Source organism: Salvelinus namaycush, chromosome 32, assembly GCF_016432855.1.
Source record: "Salvelinus namaycush isolate Seneca chromosome 32, SaNama_1.0, whole genome shotgun sequence".
NCBI lineage: Eukaryota > Metazoa > Chordata > Actinopteri > Salmoniformes > Salmonidae > Salvelinus > Salvelinus namaycush.
In genome coordinates, this window is record NC_052338.1 from 18,832,848 (window position 1) to 18,854,454 (window position 21,607).

The window sequence follows — 21,607 nt, forward strand, 5'->3', positions numbered from 1 at the left end:
ATGGGCAATATATATACAGTGGCAAGAAAGTGTGTGTGTGTGTGTGTGTGTGTGTGTGTGTGTGTGTGTGTGTGTGTGTGTGTGTGTGTGTGTGTGTGTGTGTGTGTGTGTGTGTGTGTGTGTGTGTGTGTGTGTGTGTGTGTGTGGTTTGAATGATTGACCTGTTCCATAACACTGTCTTTGTAATCAACTTTGGCAAGCAAGACAATACACACGTAGACTGTACATGAGTTTTCTATGTTTAGTTTCTGTGGCATCACTGTGACTGACAAATGTGTTAGGAAGATCAATAGAAACCCACACAGAGAACAGGGACAAGTTGTTTAAATCAGTTAGCTGGGGCCTGATGTGAGAGAGCGGATTGTTGGTTCAATAGATTCCAGAGCTGAATGGAAAGTTGGTTTGGAATGTAGGCCACTGGCCTCGCTCTATGTGTCGGTTGGCTGGGTGGTGGTTGATGCGCCTCAGATGGGCAAAGATAGTTTTTTTTTTGCCCAGTCACTGAAGGTTTTCTTGTCAATTCAGTGTCATGCCTTAGAACAAGCCTCTCCTACTCCACGGCTGCATTGCAGTGCTTCTTGTTGGCAGTGCATGGGTGTGTGTTGAATAATGAATAAAAGCCCAGGGATTTGGAGTGTTGAAGTAATTAGAGATGGATCTTTACCAAGGAAGAGCAGCCAGAGGAGAGCAGAGCAGACACAGGTCCAAACACACACACACACACACACACACACACACACACACACACACACACACACACACACACACACACACACACACACACACACACACACACACGCTTGTGTGGGGCCATGCTTGTCACACACCAGGGAATATGACTTCACACACACACACACACACACACACACACACACACACACACACACACACACACACACACACACACGCTTGTGTGGGGCCATGCTTGTCACACACCAGGGAATATGACTTCACACACACACACACACACACACACACACACACACACACACACACACACACACACACACACACACACACACACACACACACACACACACACACACACACACACGTGTACCCACAGAGTGCTAAGGGCTAGAGAGTAAAAATAACTTGATGTTTTTGCATCTGTGAACATATGTTCGTGAGGTATTTTGGTGCCTAGCCACAGGAAGTAGGGTTGCTGAGGGTGCTGCATCTTCCCCTGATAAATAACAAAAATAAATGTAGAATAATAATAATAATAATAATAAAATCATTTGGGGACAAATTTAGTGAACTAGGCCTTTATTACTCCAGCAGACAGCACTGTACCCCCCCTCAAAGTGATTATTTAGGGGTGATATTTAGGGGTGATTATTTGGGGCTGATTATTTGGGGCTGATTACTTAGGGTGATTATTTTGGGGTGATATTTAGAGGGGATTATTTAGGGGTGATATTTAGGTGTGATATTTAGGTGTGATATTTAGGGGTGATTATTTAGGGGTGATTATTTTATGGGTGACTCTTTGTGGGTGACTATTTGTGGGTGATTATTTGGTGCTGATTATTTTGGGTGATTATTTCGGGGTGATTATTTCGGGGTGATTATTTCAGGGGTGATTATTTTATGGGTAATTATTTGGGGGTGATTATTTTGGGGTGATTATTTCGGGGTGATTATTTTGGGGGCTTGCCTGCATTCTTTGAATAACCTATAAGAGTATCTAGATTTACCCTGTGAATTTTTAGATTTTCTTTATGCTGCGATGTGTGTTCATTACACACAACTCCAGGCTGTTAGAGAAATTACTATTTTCTCTCTTGGTTCAGTCAGATTGCTACCCTCTGTAGATAACATATGGTGGTAATCCGAGTATTACAGTTACCGAGCACATTGTGAAGACGTGGGCTCAGCAGCCTCGGAGAAATCTGTAAGGACGTGGTACAGAATTATTCAACGGGAAGAAAGCAGAGAAACGGAAACAGTCAGACAGGTCTTACTGCTCTACTTAGACCCTGTCATCATCTCAAACCCTGTTTATGGGTAGGGGAAGGTGGAGGGAGAGGGGAATGATGGGGAGACAGCGAGAGGAAGAGAACACACTCTACATACTCCAGTTCACCTACAGGCCTTCATGAGAAAAGAAGGGAGATGAGAGGGAAGGTGGAGGGGGATCTATTGTTTTCTCTTGTGATCTGAGCTAAACAACCCTCCTTAGGCAAACTAACCTTTGACCCTTGAGCTCTCAACTCTCTCCCTGTGAGGTCATCCCTATAGGCTCTCTCCACCTCATCACACTGTCTATATCATCTCTTCCCTGTCCTGCATCTCTCTAATCTAACAGATATCCAGTTCAAGATATTGATAATATGGGCCATGCCTGGCTCTCCTCACTACATCACACCACTATGTCACTTAATGGTTAATCTCTTAACGAGGAAACACATTGCACTGAATGATGGTCTGCCTTTTGTTTGAAGTTCATTTGCTGTTCATTTGATGCAGTGTGTTTCAGGGAGCACCCGCCGGTAGCCGTCTGACTGCTGACATTTTCGCCCATTTCTACATGTAGAATTGGTTTGCATTAGGTTTACAAATTATGGCCGGCACTCTGTTCAGAGGTGCTGAGTATTCCTCGGGTCGGCAAACGCTAGCGGTGTGTCTATGCCTTTATGGGTTTCAAGATTACTTTATGGTTAATTAAGGGTTGGACCAAGTACCGCAGGGATCAGCAACTGCAGAGCTCATCTAGAAAACTGGATGAAGAATCTTGAACGGAGCAATTAGGTTTGATCAAATCAAACGTGATGAGTCATGAAGAAAAGACACGCACAGTATTACATGTATGCTCCTGAACCAGGACCCATATCCAAGTCAAAGAAGTTGGAATGAACAAAACGAACTCTCTAAGGTAATACCTTGTAGTGCTTTGGATGACTAACGAGACCTTTGAATAGCGTTGTTTACCATTGTGTTGCTGTAATCTACCAGGGATCTCTTCTACTCTCCCTGAGTTTGACAACTCAATGACTCACAGATATGCTGTGGTGCCACTGCAGGGATCAACACATCCAGATACACACACACTTTCTGTTTTTGTGAACTGGCCTCATTTCTCCCCAGCGCCCCCTCCACTGAGACAACACACTCCAGGCCAGTGTTCCCCAAACTTTTTCGGTTACTGTACCACCAAATTCCTTTTATACCCCTGAAGTACCGCCTGTGTTTTTTTACCAGTAGGCCTATGGTATCATGAGTATTTTTAAGTACCCCCTGTGGATAAGCCAAGTATCCCCAGGGCTCCAAGTACCACCTGTTGAGAACTACTACTCTAAGTTACATAACGGGTGAGATGTTATCATAAAGCCAGTATTCACTCATTAAACTCTGCATCATTCATATCACTTAACTCTCAGCACGGTTTTAGATCTCAGGTCGGCTGAAACACAAACACGCAAGCGCACACACACACACACACACACACACACACACACGGCCCCTGTGTGAACCCAGGGCAGATGTGATGTCAGTGAGGGATGAGGTTCTGGTCTTATCACCTTCCCAGAACGCACTGGTGCTTTATCTATTTCCTCCTGAGAGAAGCAGGCCGCTCTGACGCACCAATCCCACGCCTCTACTGTAAGAGATATGAGGGTTCAAATCAAAGAGATGACATCTCTCTCTCTCCCATTCCCTCCCTGTCCCCTTCTCCCTCTGTCTCACAGCTGTTTCAGTTACCCAACAGCCCCAGGGACCTGCAGGCAGGATTATTTCCACACACTCTAAAATAAGATGAAATGTTTTCTAACTCTGAAAATAAAAAGGAACATATTAGGACCTACTAATTGTGTACAGGTACCCTGATGAACCAGACTGATTTCAGAAGCAGCTCTGTGAGCCAGTACCAGTACTACAGCATCTAGGAACATCACATGAACCACAGTTAAGCTCCTGTAAAATTCAAATCAAATCAAATTTTATTAGTCACATGCGCCGAATACAACAGGTGTAGACCTTATAAGGAAATGCTTACTTACGAGCCCCTAACCAACAGTGCAGTCTCAAAAAAATACGGATAAGAATAAGAGATAAAAGTAACAAGTAATTAATGAGCAGCAGTAAAAAAATAACAATATATACAGGGGGGTGCCGGTACAGAGTCAATGTGCGGGGGAACCGGTTATTTGAGGTAGTATGTACATGTAGGTAGAGTTATGAAAGTGACTATGCATAGATGACAACAGAGAGTGACAGTGATGTGGATGGGGGAGGGGGGCAATGCAAATAGTCTGGGTAGCCATGTGACTAGATGTTCAGGAGTCTTATGGCTTGGGGGTAGACGCTGTTTAGAAGCCTCTTGGACCTAGACTTGGCACTCCGGTACTGCTTGCCATGCGGTAGCAGAGAGAACAGTTTATGACTAGGGTGGCTGGGGTCTTTGACAATTTTTAGGGCCTTCCTCTGACACCGCCTGCTAAAGAGGTCCTGGATGGCAGGAAGCTTAGCCCCAGTGATTTTACTGGGCCATTCGCACTACCCTCTGTAGTGCCTTGCGGTCAGAGGTCGAGCAGTTGCCATACCAGGCAGTGATGCAACCAGTCAGGATGCTCTCGATGGTGCAGCTATAGAACCTTTTGAGGATCTGAGGGCCCATGCCAAATCTTTTCAGTCTCCTGAGGGGGAATAGGTTTTGTCGTGCCCACTTCACGTTTGTCTTGGGGTGCTTGGACCATGTTAGTTTGTTGGTGATGTGGACACTAAGGAACTTGAAGCTCTCAACCTGCTCCACTGCAGCCGCATTGATGAGAAGGGGGGCGTGCTCGGTCCTCTTTTTCCTGTAGTCCACAATCATCTCCTTTGTCTTGATCACGTAGAGGGAGAGGTTGTCCTCGCAACACACGGCCAGGTCTCTGACCTCCTCCTTATAGGCTGTCTCGTTGTTGTCGGTGATCAGGCCTACCACTGTTGTGTCATTGGCAAATTTAATGATGGTGTTGGAGTCGTGCCTGGCCGTGCAGTCATGAGTGAACAGGGAGTACAGGAGGGTGCTGAGCACGCACCCCTGAGGGGCCCCTGTGTTGAGGGTCAGCATGGCGGATGTGTTGTTACCTCCCCTTACCCCCCGGGGGCGGCCTGTCAGGAAGTCCAGGATCCAGTTGCAGAGGGAGGTGTTTAGTCTCAGGGTCCTTAGCTTATAGATGAGCTTTGAGGGCACTGTGGTGTTGAACGCTGAGCTGTAGTCAATGAACAGCATTCTCACATAGGTGAGAATTCCTTTTGTCCAGGTGGGAAAGGGCAGTGTTGAGTGCAATAGAGATTGCATCATCTGTGAATCTGTTGGGGCGGTATGCAAATTGGAGTGGGTCTAGGGTTTCTGGGATGATGGTGTTGATGTGAGCCATGACCAGTCTTTCAAAGCATTTCCTGGCTACAGACGTGAGGACTACGGGTCGGTAGTCATTTAGGGAATTTACCTTGGTGTTCCACAGGCACTATGGTGGTCTGCTTAAAATATGTTGGTATTACAGACTTGGACAGGGAGAGGTTGAAATTGTCAGTGAAGACACATGCCAGTTGGTCAGCGCATGCTCGCAGTACACGTCCTGGTAATCCGTCTGGCCCTGCGGCTTTGTTAATGTTGACCTGTCTAAAGTTCTTACTCACATCGGTACAGCTGGTGCTCTCATGCATGTTTCAGTGTTATTTGACTCGAAGCGAGCACAGAAGTAGTTTTGCTCGTCTGGTAGGCTCGTGTCACTTGGCAGCTCTCACCTGTGCGTCCTTTTGTAGTCTGTAATGGTTTGCGAGCACTGCCACATCCGCGTCAGAGCCGGTGTAGTACGACTCGATCTTAGTGCTGTATTGATGCTTTGCCTGTTTGATGGTTTGTCGGAGGGCATATAAGCTTCTGGGTTAGAGTCCCACTCCTTGAAAGCAGCAGCTCTAGCCTTTAGCTCAGTGTGGATGATGCCTGTAATCCATGGCTTCTGGTTGGGGTATGTACAATTGAAGTCGGAAGATTACATACACTTAGGTTGGAGTCATTAAAACTCATTTTTCAACCACTCCACAAATTTCTTGTTGACAAACTATAGTTTTGGCAAGTCTGCTAGGACATCTACTTTCTGCATGACACAAGTAATTTTTCCAACAACTGTTTAATGACAGATTATTTCACTGTTTCACAATTCCAGCGGATCAGAAGTTTACATACACTAAGTTGACTGTGCCTTTAAACAGCTTGGAAAATTCCAGAAAATTATATCATAGTTTTAGAAGCTTCAGATAGGCTAATTGACATAATTTGAGTCAATTGGAGGTGTACCTGTGGATGTATTTCAAGGCCTACCTTCAAACTCAGTGCCTCTTTGCTTGACATCATGGGAAAATCAAAAGAAATCAGCCAAGACCACAGAAAAAAATTTGCACACCTCCACAAGTCTGGTTCATCCTTGGGAGCAATTTCCAAACCCTTGAAGGTACCACGCTCACCTGTACAAACAATAGTACGCAAGTATAAACACCATGGGACCACGCAGCCGTCATACCACTCAGGAAAGCGACGCGCTCTGTCTCCTAGAGATGAGCGTATTCTGGTGCGAAAAGTGCAAATCAATCCCAGAACAGCAGTAAAGGACCTTGTGAAGATGGAGGAAACAGGTACAAAAGTATCTATATCCACAGTAAAACGAGTCCTATATCGACATAACCTGAAAGGCCACTGAGCAAGGAAGAAGCCACTGTTCCAAAACCACCATAAAAAAGCCAGACTACAATTTGCAATTGCACATGGGGACAAAGATCGTACTTTTTGGAGAAATGTCCTCTGGTCTGATGAAACAAAAATAGAACTGTTTGGCTATAATGACCATCGTTATGTTTGGAGGAAAAAGGGGGATGCTTGCAAGCCGAAGAACACCATCCCAACCGTGAAGCACATTGGCAGCATCATGTTGTGGGGGTGCTTTGCTGCAGGAGGGCCTGGTGCACTTCACAAAATAGATGGCATCATGAGGCAGGAAAATGATGTGGATATATTGAAGCAACATCTCAAGACATTAAAGCTTGGTCGCAAATGGTCTTCCAAATGGACAATGACCCCAACTTCTGACCCACTGGGATTGTGATGAAAAAAATAGAAGCTGAAATAAATCATTCTTTCTACTATTATTCTGACATTTCACATTCTTAAAATAAAGTGGTGATCCTAACTGACTTAAGACAGGGCATTTTTACTCAGATTACATGTCAGGATTTGTAAAAAACTGAGTTTAAATGTATTTGGCTAAGGTGTATGTAAACTTCCGACTTCAACTGTATGTACGGTCACTGTGGGGACGATGTCATCGATGGACTTATTGATGAAGCCAATGACAGATGTGGTGTACTCCTCAATGCCATTGGAGGAATTCCGGAACATATTCCAGTCCAAAACAGTCCTGTAGCTTAGCATCTGCTTCATCTGACCACTTTTTTATTGATCTAGTCACGGGTGCTTCCTGCTTAAATTTTTGCTTGTAAGCAGGAATCAGGAGGATGGAATTATGGTCAGATTTGTCAAATGGAGGGTGAGGGAGAGCTTTGCATGTGTGGAGTATAGGTGGTCCAGGGTTTTTTTCCCTCTGGTTGAACATTTAACATGCTGATAGAAATTTGGTAAAACAGATTCAAGTTTCCCTGCATTAACTTCTTGCGAATATAGGGGGTGCTGTTTCGCATTAGCATAATTTGCACTACAGATTAAACGGCTTCCTACTCAATTCTTGCTCGTACAATATGCATATTATTATTATTATTGGATAGAAAACACTCTCTAGTTTCTATAGCCGTTGGAATTTTGTCTCTGAGTGAAACAGAACTCAATCTACAGCACTTTTCATGATAGGGAGTCAGATTTCAAACATTTTGGCCACTGATCTGGAGTCAGTTTAAAGGTCCGTGTAAATGCTATGAAGAAACAGACACTTCTTACGTCTTCCCCTGGATGTCAGTGCGTGATGACGCTTTGAATGGAGTCGATTGCGCAATCAGGGGCTGTATAAAACAGCAAATACCGGAAATAGCTTCCCTTTGCTGCCTGCGCCTTGCGCGCGAAGGACATCGGACTCGCCTCCTTCCAAGCGTTAGTTTAGCCAGTAATATTTCTCCGGTCATGTTTTTACCCGTTATAGGTGTTAACAGCATCATAAGGTAGTTAATTTGAACCGTTGTATAGCAATTTATATCCTTTTAGTGCGATTTTGAGGCATTGCTTTGTTGTGCACTTTGAAGCGCTGGGCACGTTTCGGGGTCCCGGTCGTACGTTAGTGGGCATTTCGACGGACAAGTGGACATCTTTCGACCAAAAGAAGATTAGACCCAAGAAAGGATTCTTTGCCCAAGATTCTGATGGAAGAACAGCTCACAGTAAGAACAATTTATGATGATAAATCGTGTTTCTGTCGAAAAATGTTAAACGCTTACGCCGCCATTTTGTTTTGTATAGCTTCGCTTGGCGCAACCTGTATTGAAAAGTAAGGATAATTTAAAAAATGTAAATCAGCGATTGCATTAAGAACTAATTTGTCTTTCGATTCCTGTCAACCCTGTATTTTTTAGTCAAGTATATGATTAGCTATTGATTAAACTAGATCACTCAAAGATGGCGACCGACATTTCCAGGCTTGTTTTGCTACTATTTTCATTGTATAACCACGGTTTTTTATGGCTAAATATGCACATTTTCGAACAAACTCTATATGTATGTTGTAATATGATGTTACAGGAGTGTCATCTGAAGAATTCTGAGAAGGTTAGTGAAAAAATTAATATATTTTGGCGATGATACAATATCGCTCTCTTTGGCTAGAATCAGTGCTCGGGTAACGTTTGCATATGTGGTATGCTAATATAACGATTTATTGTGTTTTCGCCGTAAAACACTTAGAAAATCTGAAATGTTGTCTGAATTCACAAGATCTGTGTCTTTCCATTGCTATGTGCTGTGTATTTTTAAGAAATGTTTTATGATGAGTAAATTGGTAATACAAGTTGCTCTCTGTAGTAATTCTAGTCGCTTTGGTGAGATTTGTGATGGTGGCTGCAATGGCAAACTATGATTTATACCTGAAATATGCACATTTTTCTAACAAAACCTATCCTATACCATAAATATGTTATCAGACTGTCATCTGATGAGGTTTTTTCTTGGTTAGTGGCTATCAATATCTTAGTTTAGCCGAATTGGTGATAGCTACTGGTGGAGAGAAAAAATGGTGGACAAAGAAAAATGGTGTCTTTTGCTAACGTGTTTAGCTAATAGATTTACATATTGTGTCTTCCCTGTAAAACATTTTAAAAATCTGAAATGGTGGCTTTATTCACAAGATCTGTATCTTTCATTAGGTGTCTTGGACTTGTGATTTAATGATATTTAGATGCTACTATTTAATTGTGACGCTATGCTAGCGATGCTAATCAGTGTGGGGGGGGGGTGGGGGGTGATCCCGGATCCGGGGTTGAGGCTCGTTAGAGGTTAAAGTCCGGGGACTTTACTAGGAGCACCGCCTCTGGGTGAGCGTTTACTTGTTTGCTTATGGCGGGATACAGCTCATTCAATGCTATCTTAGTGCCAACCTCTGAATGACAGCCACAAAGAATACAGATGAGAACTCTCTCGGTAGGTAGTGTGGTCTACAGCTTATCATAATATACTCTACCTCAGGCGAGCAATAGCTTGAGACTTCCTTAGATATAGTGCACCAGCTGTTATTTACAAAAATACATAGTCGGCCGACCCTTGTCTTACCAGACGCCTCTGTTCTATCCTGCCGGTACATCGTATAACCAGCCAGCTGTATGTTGATAATGTCGTCGTTCAGCCGTGAAGCATAAGATGTTACAGTTTTTAATGTCTTGTTGGTAGTTTAATCTTCCACGTAACTCGTTGATTTTATTGTCCAAAGATTGCACGTTTTCTAGCAGAATTGAGGGAAGTGGGGGTTTATTCTATCGCCTTCGAATTCTCCGAAGGCAGCCCGCTCTCCGGCCCCTCTTTCTCCGCCTCCTCTTCACGCAGATCACTGTGGTCGGGGCCTGTTCCCGAGGGAGCCGTATATCCTCCGCCTCGGGCTCGTCAGAGTTCTGAAAGAAGAAAAAGGATTCAACTAGTCCGTGGTGAGTAATCGCAGTCCTGATGTCTAGCAGTTATTTTCGGTCATAAGAGACGGTAGCGGCAACATTATGTACAAAATAAGTACAAAATAAGTTAAAAACAATGCAGATAAACAAACAAAAAACACAATCGGTTGGGGGCACGTAAAACATCTGCCTTCTGCTCCGGTGCCATCTTATCAGTCGGGGAGAGGGATCAGTTGTGTTGTCCCGTGTAGCTCAGTTGGTAGAGCATGGCGCTTGCAACGCCAGGGTTGTGGGTTTGTTTCCCACGGGGGGCCAGTACAAAAAAAGTATGAATGTATGTACTTGTAAGTCGCTCTGGATAAGAGCGTCTGCTAAATGACTTAAATGTAAATGTTGTGCTCTACAGTACTGTGAATTGTTATTTTACACTAAGGCTTGACTGTGAGAACTTAGTGAGAGAAGGTATTGACAGTAAAGATTCAAGGTGATTAAACATGATGCAACCAGCCCTGGAGGGGGATCAGGGGCCAACCCTCAAATTGCAATCCCTTTGTGTGTGTAAACCAGCCCCAGCCCCAGCTCCTGCCCTGGCCAGTACAGTCCCTGTCCCAGCCCAGATTACTTTAACACGGGGGGGGGGGGGGGGGGGGGGGGGGGGGGGGGGGGACATGCTTGGACCCCTGACTGTGTCCCTGACTCGCTGGTTCCATGGCAGCACCCCAGTCCTGCTGCTCCCCTCTTTACAGTTTTACAGAGGAAAACACTTCCCTCCCCTTCCCCCAGTCCCCTGCCATTGTTCTCTGAGCTCTGACGTTATTAACATTAATATCAACATGCTGGGCTGACGGGGACGGGGGGACAGGGGACGGGGACGGGGGGTAAGCTGAGAGAGGGGGAGTGAGGGACAAGGGAAGGAGGAGGAAAGTGGGAAAAAGGTTTTATAAAAGTCGGCTTTAGGCCGGCTCAACCATTCAGTTTTGTTTGCAAACATATATAGTGGATGGGGTTACTTTAAATTGTAGTGTAGTGTTGGTGAGGTCACATTAAATACTTTTGAGGATATTTGTGGCCGGTTTTTATGATGGATTTACAACTCAGTTGTCCCATTGTAAAAGAATAGGGGTCTGATGCCTAGCAAACACTGTACAAATATATGCAGGGATTACTTGCCTATCATATTTAAAGCAGATATTTTGGAAATGAAACTGATTTAATACTTACTCTATGTGTGTTTTCAGCATAAAACATGATCAGATCATTCTTATGAGTAATAACAATTTGAAGTGACAGAGGGGACTGTCAGTACAAACTAAAGAACAGACAGTACAAACTGAAGTCCTTAAACATGGCATGAGAATCAGCCATTACTTAATTTAGGCCTTCCAAAGTAGTATTCCTCTGAGCCAGACAGTGTGCTTAAAGCTCAGTCTGCACACACACACACACACACACACACACACACACACACACACACACACACACACACACACACACACACACGCACACACTCGCATGCACGCACACACGCTCGCATGCACACACACACACACAAACACACACACGCTCGCATGCACACACACAAACACATACACACAAACACACACACTTACTGTACAATAACAGGTGTCTCCTGCTGCAGCACGTTCCAGAGCCTCATTTGGACATACCACAGCAGACACTGTGGAGGGAAATGACACAGTAAATGGCCATGGAACAGATAACACTGTATTCTGTTCTTCTGTGTCACTTTAGGGTCTCCTGATCTAATCTGTGTACACTATCATAGTTCTACTCTGTTTCATGTCCTCAAACACACACACACACATACACACACACTGTATTGGATAAGACATAGAATGGACAAGCATTTCCTTTTGAGGAGATGTGATGAGGAACTGAATGTTCTTAAGCGGCTGTGGGATGTAATCCTTTCCAGGTGTGATTTGTTTGTGTCAAATACTTGGCAAGATGAAGTTGGATATCTGAGTGTATTTAAACATGTGCTGCTATTTGAAGGATACCTCAGTGTCTTTGCGTAAACACAGGGTCTATTTGAGGATTATGCGTGCCTGTTTGAAGGTGTGTAAGCTGTTGTTCCTCCTGTCGGTGTGTCAATCAGAGGTGATAATGGGGTGTCAGTCAGTAGCTCTCTGCATTGCCCACCCTGGATCTATATCTGTTACAGTAAACAGCCTTTCTAGGGGCATGAGTGTGTGTGTGTGTGTGTGTGTGTGTGTGTGTGTGTGTGTGTGTGTGTGTGTGTGTGTGTGTGTGTGTGTGTGTGTCGGGGGGGGGGGGGGGGGGGGTATTTTATTAGGACCACATTAGCTGTTGTGAAAGCAGCAGCTACTCTTCCTGGGGTCCACACAAAACATGAAACATGACATAATACAGAACAATAACAGACAATAACAGCTCAAGGACAGAACTACATCAATTTAAAAATGGCCCTCGTAGCCTTCATATCAATACATACAAACAAACTATCTAGGTCAAATAGGGGAGAGGCGTTGTGCCGTGAGGTGTTGCTTTATCTGTTTTTTAAAACCAGGTTTGCTGTTCATTTGAGCAATATGAGATGGAAGGGAGTTCCATGCAATAATGGCTCTATATAATACTGTACGCTTTCTTGAATTTGTTCTGGATTTGGGGACTGTGAAAAGACCCCTGGTGACATGTCTGGTGGGGTAAGTGTGTGTGTCAGAGCTGTGTGTAAGTTGACTATGCAAACAATTTGGGATTTTCAACACATTAATGTTTCTTATAAAAAGAAGTGATGCAGTCAGTCTCTCCTCAACACTTAGCCAACACTTGGGTGTGTGTTTCTAGAGAAAACATTGCTCTCTGAGCAGCACGCCCATCACCCTCCAGCAGGCCTAGCTGGGGTGTCCCTGTTTGGGGTGTACTAATAGGTACAGTATATACACTCTGTGTGTCTACTGTGTCTGTTGGGAGGCTTAACTCTAGACTGCGTGTTTTCACAGGGATCTGCCTACCTGGGGTTTGCCTGATCATCGTGCCAACAAGTGTTGCATAACCCAAGCCTAGCCATTTCCCCTCGCTCTCCAATATGCATAAACCTCACACTCTCTCTATGTGGTATAGAATGGTACCAATCGAAGATGGCGTAAAGGAAATGCATCTTTGGTAGTCTGTAAATACTCAAAAATCATTCTTCCTTTATCATTGTGAGTTTGAATCATTGTTGCTTTTAAGGGCCGAGCTAGCAGACTTTTTGAGTCACACCATCACGCCAGAGGGAATGTGGAGGGTGTGAGATGTATCCATGGTTGTGAAGGGAGAAGAAGGAACATTAAAAAGCAGTTTGGTACAATGCCTTTTACAACCTGTGACTTTTTACTGTTTGTTTAAGTGGCTGAAAGTTTAGTAGAGGGCTGACAGGGCACACAATACTGTACACACCTTGAACACACACAGGCCTTGAAAAAGTCTTACCAGCAAGCACAGGGAATGATGAACATGACATTATATAACGTTCGCACTGGGCACACACTGGTTGAATCAACATTGTTTCCACGTCATTTCAATGTGGAATAAACGTTTAATTGACGTCTGTGCCCAGTGGGTTTGGTGGAGAGAGGCGAAGGAAGGTACGGCAAGACAAGTCAGAGCATGTAGGCTTCATATTATGAAGCCATCACACCTTCAACTAGATTTTAGATCAGTATCATTAGTCCGTTTGGCTACTCGAGGTTTAGGGATACCCTATACTGTAGATAGAAAGATGTTGGGCTCAGTATAAAGATAGGGCACAGTATAGATGGATAGAAGTATATACAACATCCCTTTGAGCCTCTTCCTCAGAGTTGAACGGAGTTGCAGTTGTAGTGGTGGGACCTCCAGAGGAAATCTTAAATCCTGTCAGTCTCCTCTCGGTGGGCTGCCCTCTGTCTGAGGAACACGTCAAAGACGTCACCTCCTAACCCCGGTGTTACCCAGTGGGCTGTGGGTCGAGGCCGGGGTCGGGACAAAGAGCAGGAAGCTCAGGACATCCCCACACTGTATAGGAATGATTCTGATTCTGATTCTGCAAGCTTCTGTTATACTGACCTCCTCTCTACCTCCATACTGCTCTACCCCCCCTCCTTCCATCACCTCTCCCTTCCCCTCTAGTTCTTCTCACCCCTCTTCACCTATCTTTCTACCACTCCCTTCCTCCAGTTCCTCCCCACCCCTCTTAGTTCTCATCACCCATCCTCAAACCTCCCTCCATCCCATCCGCATCCACCCCTTTTCAGCTATTGCTTCCGCCAGCGTGAGGGGGCACAGGTTGGATCCTGTCCAGACCAGAGTTTCCTCTAATAAAGCTCAGAAATACTCTGACCCTAAGAGTCTGGAGCCATTAAAGACAAACAGAGAATCAACGTCCTGTCTGCCTCGCCCTATTAAGTCATAGAAATATATATTGTATATTATTATTGCATGCATTATGCTTCTGGAAATCAGGTTGGATCCTGAACATGGTGATAAACAATTTCGTTTTTTTTCCAACAAAACATAACTTCATTAATTTGTCCATATTACAGTCAATGTTAAATTTATTTATTTAACCAGAAAGTCGAATTGAGTTCAGATTACCTCTGTCCCAAGGGTTGCCGTGGGCACGTCTTGATATCTTAGGTTTGGTTTTGGATTTTCCCCCACTAAAAGGAGAGTTGAAAGGGCCCAATGTACTGTACAAATTAAAGCATATGCTCTTTTATCACAGGAACAGGGAACAGGACAAGCTGGTGAGTGACCTTACTTCCTGTCTGGTGTGACTCTTCAGAAATCCTGCTCCCAGACCCACCAAAGTGCCAACTGCCAACTCACACAGTCCCTCCAGCTTTAATGTTTGTTTTATTTAACCCTAAAATTAAATTGACTGAGAAGAGAATAAATTCTGATTCACAGCACCAAAGTGGAGGAGAAAAGAGAGGAGAGGGGTTGGAAGAGCCAATTGGAAGGTGGGAATAATTAGGTGATGGTCATGATAGTTTGTGTGCCAGGTTGAGAATTTAGCCTGGATACCAGGGTTAACACCCATACTACTACATGTTGTTTATTTAGCGTGGACACCAGGGTTAACATCCATACTGGGTTGGCGCCCCCCCTTGGGTTGTGCCGTGGGGGAGATCTTCGTGGGCTGTACTCGGCCTTCTCTCAGGATAGTAGGTTGGTGGTTGAAGTTATCCCTATAGTGGTGTGGGGGCTGTGCTTTGGCAAAGTGGGTGGGGTTATATCCTGTCTATTTGGCCCTGTACGGGGGTATTGTCAGACAGGGCCCCAGTGTCTCTCGACCCCTCCTGTCTCAGCCACCAGTATTTATGCTGCAGTAGTTTATGTGTCGGGGGGCTAGAGTCAGTCTGTTATATCTGGAGTATTTCTCCTGTATTATCCGGTGTCCTGTGTGAATTTAAATATGCTCTCTCTAATTCTCTCTCTCTTTTTCTCTCTTTTTCGCTCCTTTTTTCTCGCTTTCTCTTTCTTTCTTTCTTTCTTTCTTTCTTTCTTTCTTTCTTTCTTTCTTTCTTTCTTTCTTTCTTTCTTTCTTTCTTTCTTTCTTTCTTTCTTTCTTTCTTTCTTTCTTTCTCTCTCTTGGAGGACCTGAGCACTAGGACCATGCCTCAGGACTACCTGGCCTGATGACTCCTTGCTGTCCCCAGTCCACCTGCTCGTGCTGCTGCTCCAGTTTCAACTGTTTTGCCTGCGGCTATGGAACCCTGACCTGTTCACCAGACGTGCTACCTGTCCCAGACCTTCTGTTTAGGGTTAACTCTAGAGACAGCAGGAGCAGTAGAGATACTCTGAATGATCGGCTATGAAAAGCAAACTGACATTTACTCCTGAGGTGCTGACCTGTTGCACCCTCGACAACCACTGTGATTATTATTATTTGACCCTGCTGGTCATCTATGAACATTTAAACATCTTGGCCATGTTCTGTTATAATCTCCACCCGGCACAGCCAGAAGAGGACTGGTCACCCCTCATAGCCTGGTTCCTCTCTAGGTTTCTTCTTAGGTTCTGGGCTTTCTAGGGAGTTTTTCCTAGCCACCGTGCTTCTATACCTGCGTTGCTTGCTGTTTGGGGTTTTAGGCTCAGTTTCTGTACAGCACTTTGTGACATCAGCTGATGTAAGAAGGGCTTTATAAATACATTTGAATGTTAACACCCATACTACTACATGTTTTTATTTAGCCTGGACACCAGGGTTAACAACCATAATACTACATGTTGTCTAGCTTGGACACCAGGGTTAACACCCATACTACATGTTGTTTAGCCTGGACACCAGGGTTAACACCCATACTACTACATGTTGTTTAGCCTGGACACCAGGGTTAACACCCATACTACATGTTGTTTAGCCTGGACAGCAGGGTTAACACCCATACTATACATTTTGTTTATTTAGCCTGGACACCAGGGTTAACACCCATGCTACTACATTTTGTTTATTTAGCCTGGACACCAGGGTTAACACCCATACTACTACATGTTTATTTAGCCTGGACACCAGGGTTAACACCCATACTACTACATGTTGTTTATTTAGCCTGGACACCAGGGTTAACACCCATACTACTACATGTTTATTTAGCCTGGACACCAGGGTTAACACCCATACTACTACATGTTGTTTATTTAGCCTGGACACCAGGGTTAACACCCATACTACTACATGTTTATTTAGCCTGGACACCAGGGTTAACACCCATACTACTACATGTTGTTTATTTAGCCTGGACACCAGGGTTAACACCCATACTACTACATGTTTATTTAGCCTGGACACCAGGGTTAACACCCATACTACTACATGTTTATTTAGCCTGGACACCAGGGTTAACACCCATACTACTACATGTTTATTTAGCCTGGACACCAGGGTTAACACCCATACTACTACATGTTTATTTAGCCTGGACACCAGGGTTAACACCCATACTACTACATGTTTATTTAGCCTGGACACCAGGGTTAACACCCATACTACTACATGTTTATTTAGCCTGGACACCAGGGTTAACACCCATACTACTACATGTTTATTTAGCCTGGACACCAGGGTTAACACCCATACTACTACATGTTTATTTAGCCTGGACACCAGGGTTAACACCCATACTACTACATGTTTATTTAGCCTGGACACCAGGGTTAACACCCATACTACTACATGTTTATTTAGCCTGGACACCAGGGTTAACACCCATACTACTACATGTTTATTTAGCCTGGACACCAGGGTTAACACCCATACTTACAGTGACTCGGGTTGACATCTTATTCCTAGGACAACACCGTTTGAAGGGTGTAAGTCCTTGACTATCCAGCCACCCCCTCTAACCTCCCCCACCCTTCCCTCCCTCTTTCCCTCCCTTTCTCTTCCCATTGTCTCAAGGAGAAAGTGAAGCCTGCTTTGTTTCAGAAACAGTCAGACAAGTGTCAACACCTCCTGTTGATCACATTGCATGTGGAGCGCAACCATGTGGTGAGAAACAGACCAAAATAGTATTCAGTAAAATAAACAACGGCAGCACCCTCTTAATGCTTTAAGATTGCCTGTAATTGAAGTTAAATAGAGAGACGATTGCTATTGTTAAACTATCATCTAAAGAGGGAAAAGAATAATGCTGGGACTTTCAAATTCAGGCTATAGTTATGTAACGGAGTAAAGTAAGACTGTCTGGGTCTGAGGTGTTCCTCCTTTTGCTCCACCACCTTTAGACACACACACACACACACACACACACACACACACACACACACACACACACACACACACACACACACACACACACACACACACACACACACACACACACACACACACACACACACACACACACACACACACACACACACACACACACACACACACTGCATTAGTTGAGCCAGTCTGTTTACTTGAAAGATAACATTCTGCATGTTGTGTTGACATGAGTCAGATGTTGCACTGCCGTTCAACTCAAAATCTAATAAATATATGAGAAAATATCTGAGTTAGGTTTCAATCCCTCAGGGCATTTGGAAGGTTCACCTTGCAGAAAACAGGTCACAGATTCCAGAGCTTATTGCTCCCTGATATTATCTACTCAACAATGAGCTTCATTTCCTGCTATTATGAAAAACAAATTAAAACGCTTCATTGAGCCTTATTATGCAATTTACACAGCCGTTAGTTGTTATTAAGGAGTATTTAAGCACAGAAATAATTTTGAATCTGATATTTGTTCACCTTAAAACAAACTAGAGGGGATAATTGATGTTTCACAACATTACACTGTGCTTTTCCAAAAATTACCATGGACCAAAATGTCTTAAATTGTTATTATTGATGCCAGTAAAAAAATGCTGATGCATGAGAAAACTGAGGGGAAAGGTAAGACAATAGGCCACATTTGTAAAGAAGGAAAAACATTTCCCTACACTTTGCAAAGTGTGAAAAGCTCTACTGTAATGTCCTGAGTGTTAGCAAGGGCGAGCCGATGTAGGCCTCCTCTCAGGAAAGCCATGCTGCAGGGAGTGGTTACTCTGGTTCCTCTCTTATCAATGAGTCCCTTCCTCTGCCCGACGGCCTCACCAGCCACACCCTGGCTGCCACAGTTCACACACACTGCCCCCCAGCACACACACACTGGAGGTGAGGGAACATCTGAGCTTCACACACACACCCATCCAACAGGAATGATTCCACTCCAACATTCATTTTATGACCATAGTGTAGGCCTTGTTCAGTGTCACGCAGGAGGAGTGGAGGGTGTGGGGGGAGTGGGTCAGGGAGGGGTGTGACTGGAACAGGGTTTGACATATAGCTTCTGAATCAGCTAGTTCTGAGGGCAGGAAGAAAGCCCATGACGCAGGGACCTGGTCAGCAGGTGAGCTTGATTTATTTCAGAGTCTGCACTTTTGGGACTAATCCATTGGTTCCATCGTACAGGACAAATTAAGCATCCTGACTGGTTGCATCACTGCCTGGTATTGCAACTGCCCGGGCTCCGACTGCAAGGCACTACAGAGGGTAGTGCGTACGGCCCAGTACATCACTGGGGCCAAGCTTCCTGCCATCCACAACCTCTATACCAGGCGGTGTCAGAGGAAGGCCCTAAAAATTGTCAAAGACTCCAGCCACCCTGTCATAGACTGTTCTCTCTGCTACCACACGACAAGCGGTACCGGAGCGCCAAGTCGAGGTCAAGGGCTTCTTAACAGCTTCTACCCCCACCCCTCTTTTATGCTGCTGCTACTCTCTGTTTATTATCTATGCATAGTCACTTTACCTACATGTACATATTACTTCAATTACCTCAACTATACGGTGCCCCAGCACATTGACTCTGTACCAGTACCCCCTGTATATAGCCTCGCTTGTTATTTTACTGCTGCTGTTAAATTATTTGTTACTTATATTTTCAATTTTTTACTTAATGCTTATTTTTATTAACTTCTTAAAGCATTGTCGGTTAAGGGCTTGTAAGTAAGTGTTTCACTGTAAGGTCTACACCTGTTGTATTCGGCGCATGTGACAAATACAATTTGATTTGATTTGATTTCAAGCACAGCTCAAGTTGAAGGGGCTTGGAGACCGTGCTTTTTTATTTAGCCCACTAATACCATATTACTTACATCAAAAGATTAGAGGGCAAGGGCCCAGGCAGGTGTTGTAGTGGTACAGGAAAGCAGGAAAGTAGGAAGATAGGGAGAATGATAGGACGGTATGGGAACGACTGAACCTTACACCCCAATGTGATAAATAAACTGTGTGTGTGTGTGTGTGTGTGTGTGTGTATATGTGTGTGTGTGTGTGTGTGTGTGTGTGTGTGTGTGTGTGTGTGTGTGTGTGTGTGTGTGTGTGTGTGTGTGTGTGTGTGTGTGTGTGTGTGTGTGTGTGTGTGTGTGTAGGGTTGGGAAGTAACGGATTACATGTTTGGGCTTAGTGGGACTATCATTTGTTTTTCAACAGGACAATGACCCTGTCACACCCTGATCTGTTTCACTTGTCCTTGTGATCATCTCCCCTCTAGGTGTCACCCATCTTCCCCATTATCCCCTGTGTATTTATACCTGTGTTCTTTGTTTGTCCGTTGCCAGTTCGTCTTGTTTGTCAAGTCAACCCGCGTGTTTGTCCTCAGCTTCTGCTTTTTCCAGTCTCTCTTTTTCTCGCCCTCCTGGTTTTGACCCTTGCCTGTCCTGACTCTGAGCACACCTGCCTGACCACTCTGCCTGCCCCTGACCCTGAGCCTGCCTGCCGACCTGTACCTTTGCCCCACCTCTGGATTTGTCACGCCCTGATCTGTTTCACCTGTCCCTGTGATTGTCTCCACCTTCTCCAGGTGTCGCTTATTTTCCCCAGTGTATTTATCCTTGTGTTTCCTGTCTCTCTGTGCCAGTTCATCTTGTATGTTTAGTCAAGTCAACCAGCGTGTTTTTTCCCCGTACTCCTTTTTCTATTGTCTTTTTGATAGTCTTCTCGGTTTTGACCACTGCCTGACTCTGGACTACTTTCCTGCCTGCCTGATCATCCTGCCTGCCCTGACCTTGAATCTGTCTGCCCTTTGGTACCTATTGGACTCTTAACTGGTTTTGACCATTTGCCTGTACACGACCATTCTCTTGCCTACCCCTTTTTGGATTAATAAACATTGTAAGACTCCAACCATCTGCCTCCTGTGTCTGGTCTCGCCTTGTGCCTTGATAGGATTGTTGACCTCTGCCTACCCTGAGCCTGCCTGCAGTCCAGTACCGTTGCCCCACCTCTGGTTTACTGACCCCTGCCTGCCTTGACCTGTCTATTGCCTGCCACTGTTGGAATATTAAACCATTGTCAATTCGACGTGTCTGCATCTGGGTCTTACCTTGATTCCCGATAGACCCAATACACCGCCAGGCTGTGTAAGGGCTATTTTACCAAGAAGGAGAGTGATGGAGTGCAGCATCGGATGACTTGGCCTCCACAATCACCCCACCTCAACCAAATTGAGATGGTATGGGATGAGTCGTACCGCAGGGTGAAGGAAAAGCAGACAACAAGTGCTCAGCATATGTGGGAATTCCTCCAAGACTGTTAGAAAAGCATTCCAGATGATGCTGGTTGAGACAATGCCAAGAGTGTACAAAGCTGTCATCAAGGCAAAGGGTTGATATTTGAATAATCTGAAATAGAAAATATACTTAGATTTGTTTAACACATTTTTGTTTACTACATGATTCCATATGTGTTATTTCATGGTTTTGATGTCTTCAATATCATTCTACAATGTAGAAAATAGAAAAAATAAACAAAAACCCTTGAATGAGTAGGTGGTCTAAAACTTTTGACCGGTAGTGTAAGGGATTACAAAAAACAATATCTGTAATCCATTATGTTACCAGCTAAAATATTGTAATCAGATTACAGATATTTTTGAAAAACTAGATGATTACTTCAGATAGCATGTTTGCGAAAAAAAATCTTTGACACTTTGCTGTTTTCTCAATGACATTGAAATCAGCATTGAAAAAGGCGCAAGTTTAA

The 21,607-nt window shown here is 44.3% G+C and overlaps 1 long non-coding RNA gene across 1 annotated transcript; it reads left to right on the forward strand.

The window, feature by feature from the left end:
* The first annotated feature begins 596 nt into the window (after positions 1-596).
* Positions 597-15,730, forward strand: LOC120027496. Its single transcript, XR_005473305.1, has 5 exons — positions 597-702; positions 14,816-14,837; positions 15,001-15,053; positions 15,157-15,261; positions 15,691-15,730. It is a non-coding gene; the product is annotated as an uncharacterized LOC120027496 (long non-coding RNA).
* Positions 15,731-21,607: the final 5,877 nt, after the last annotated feature.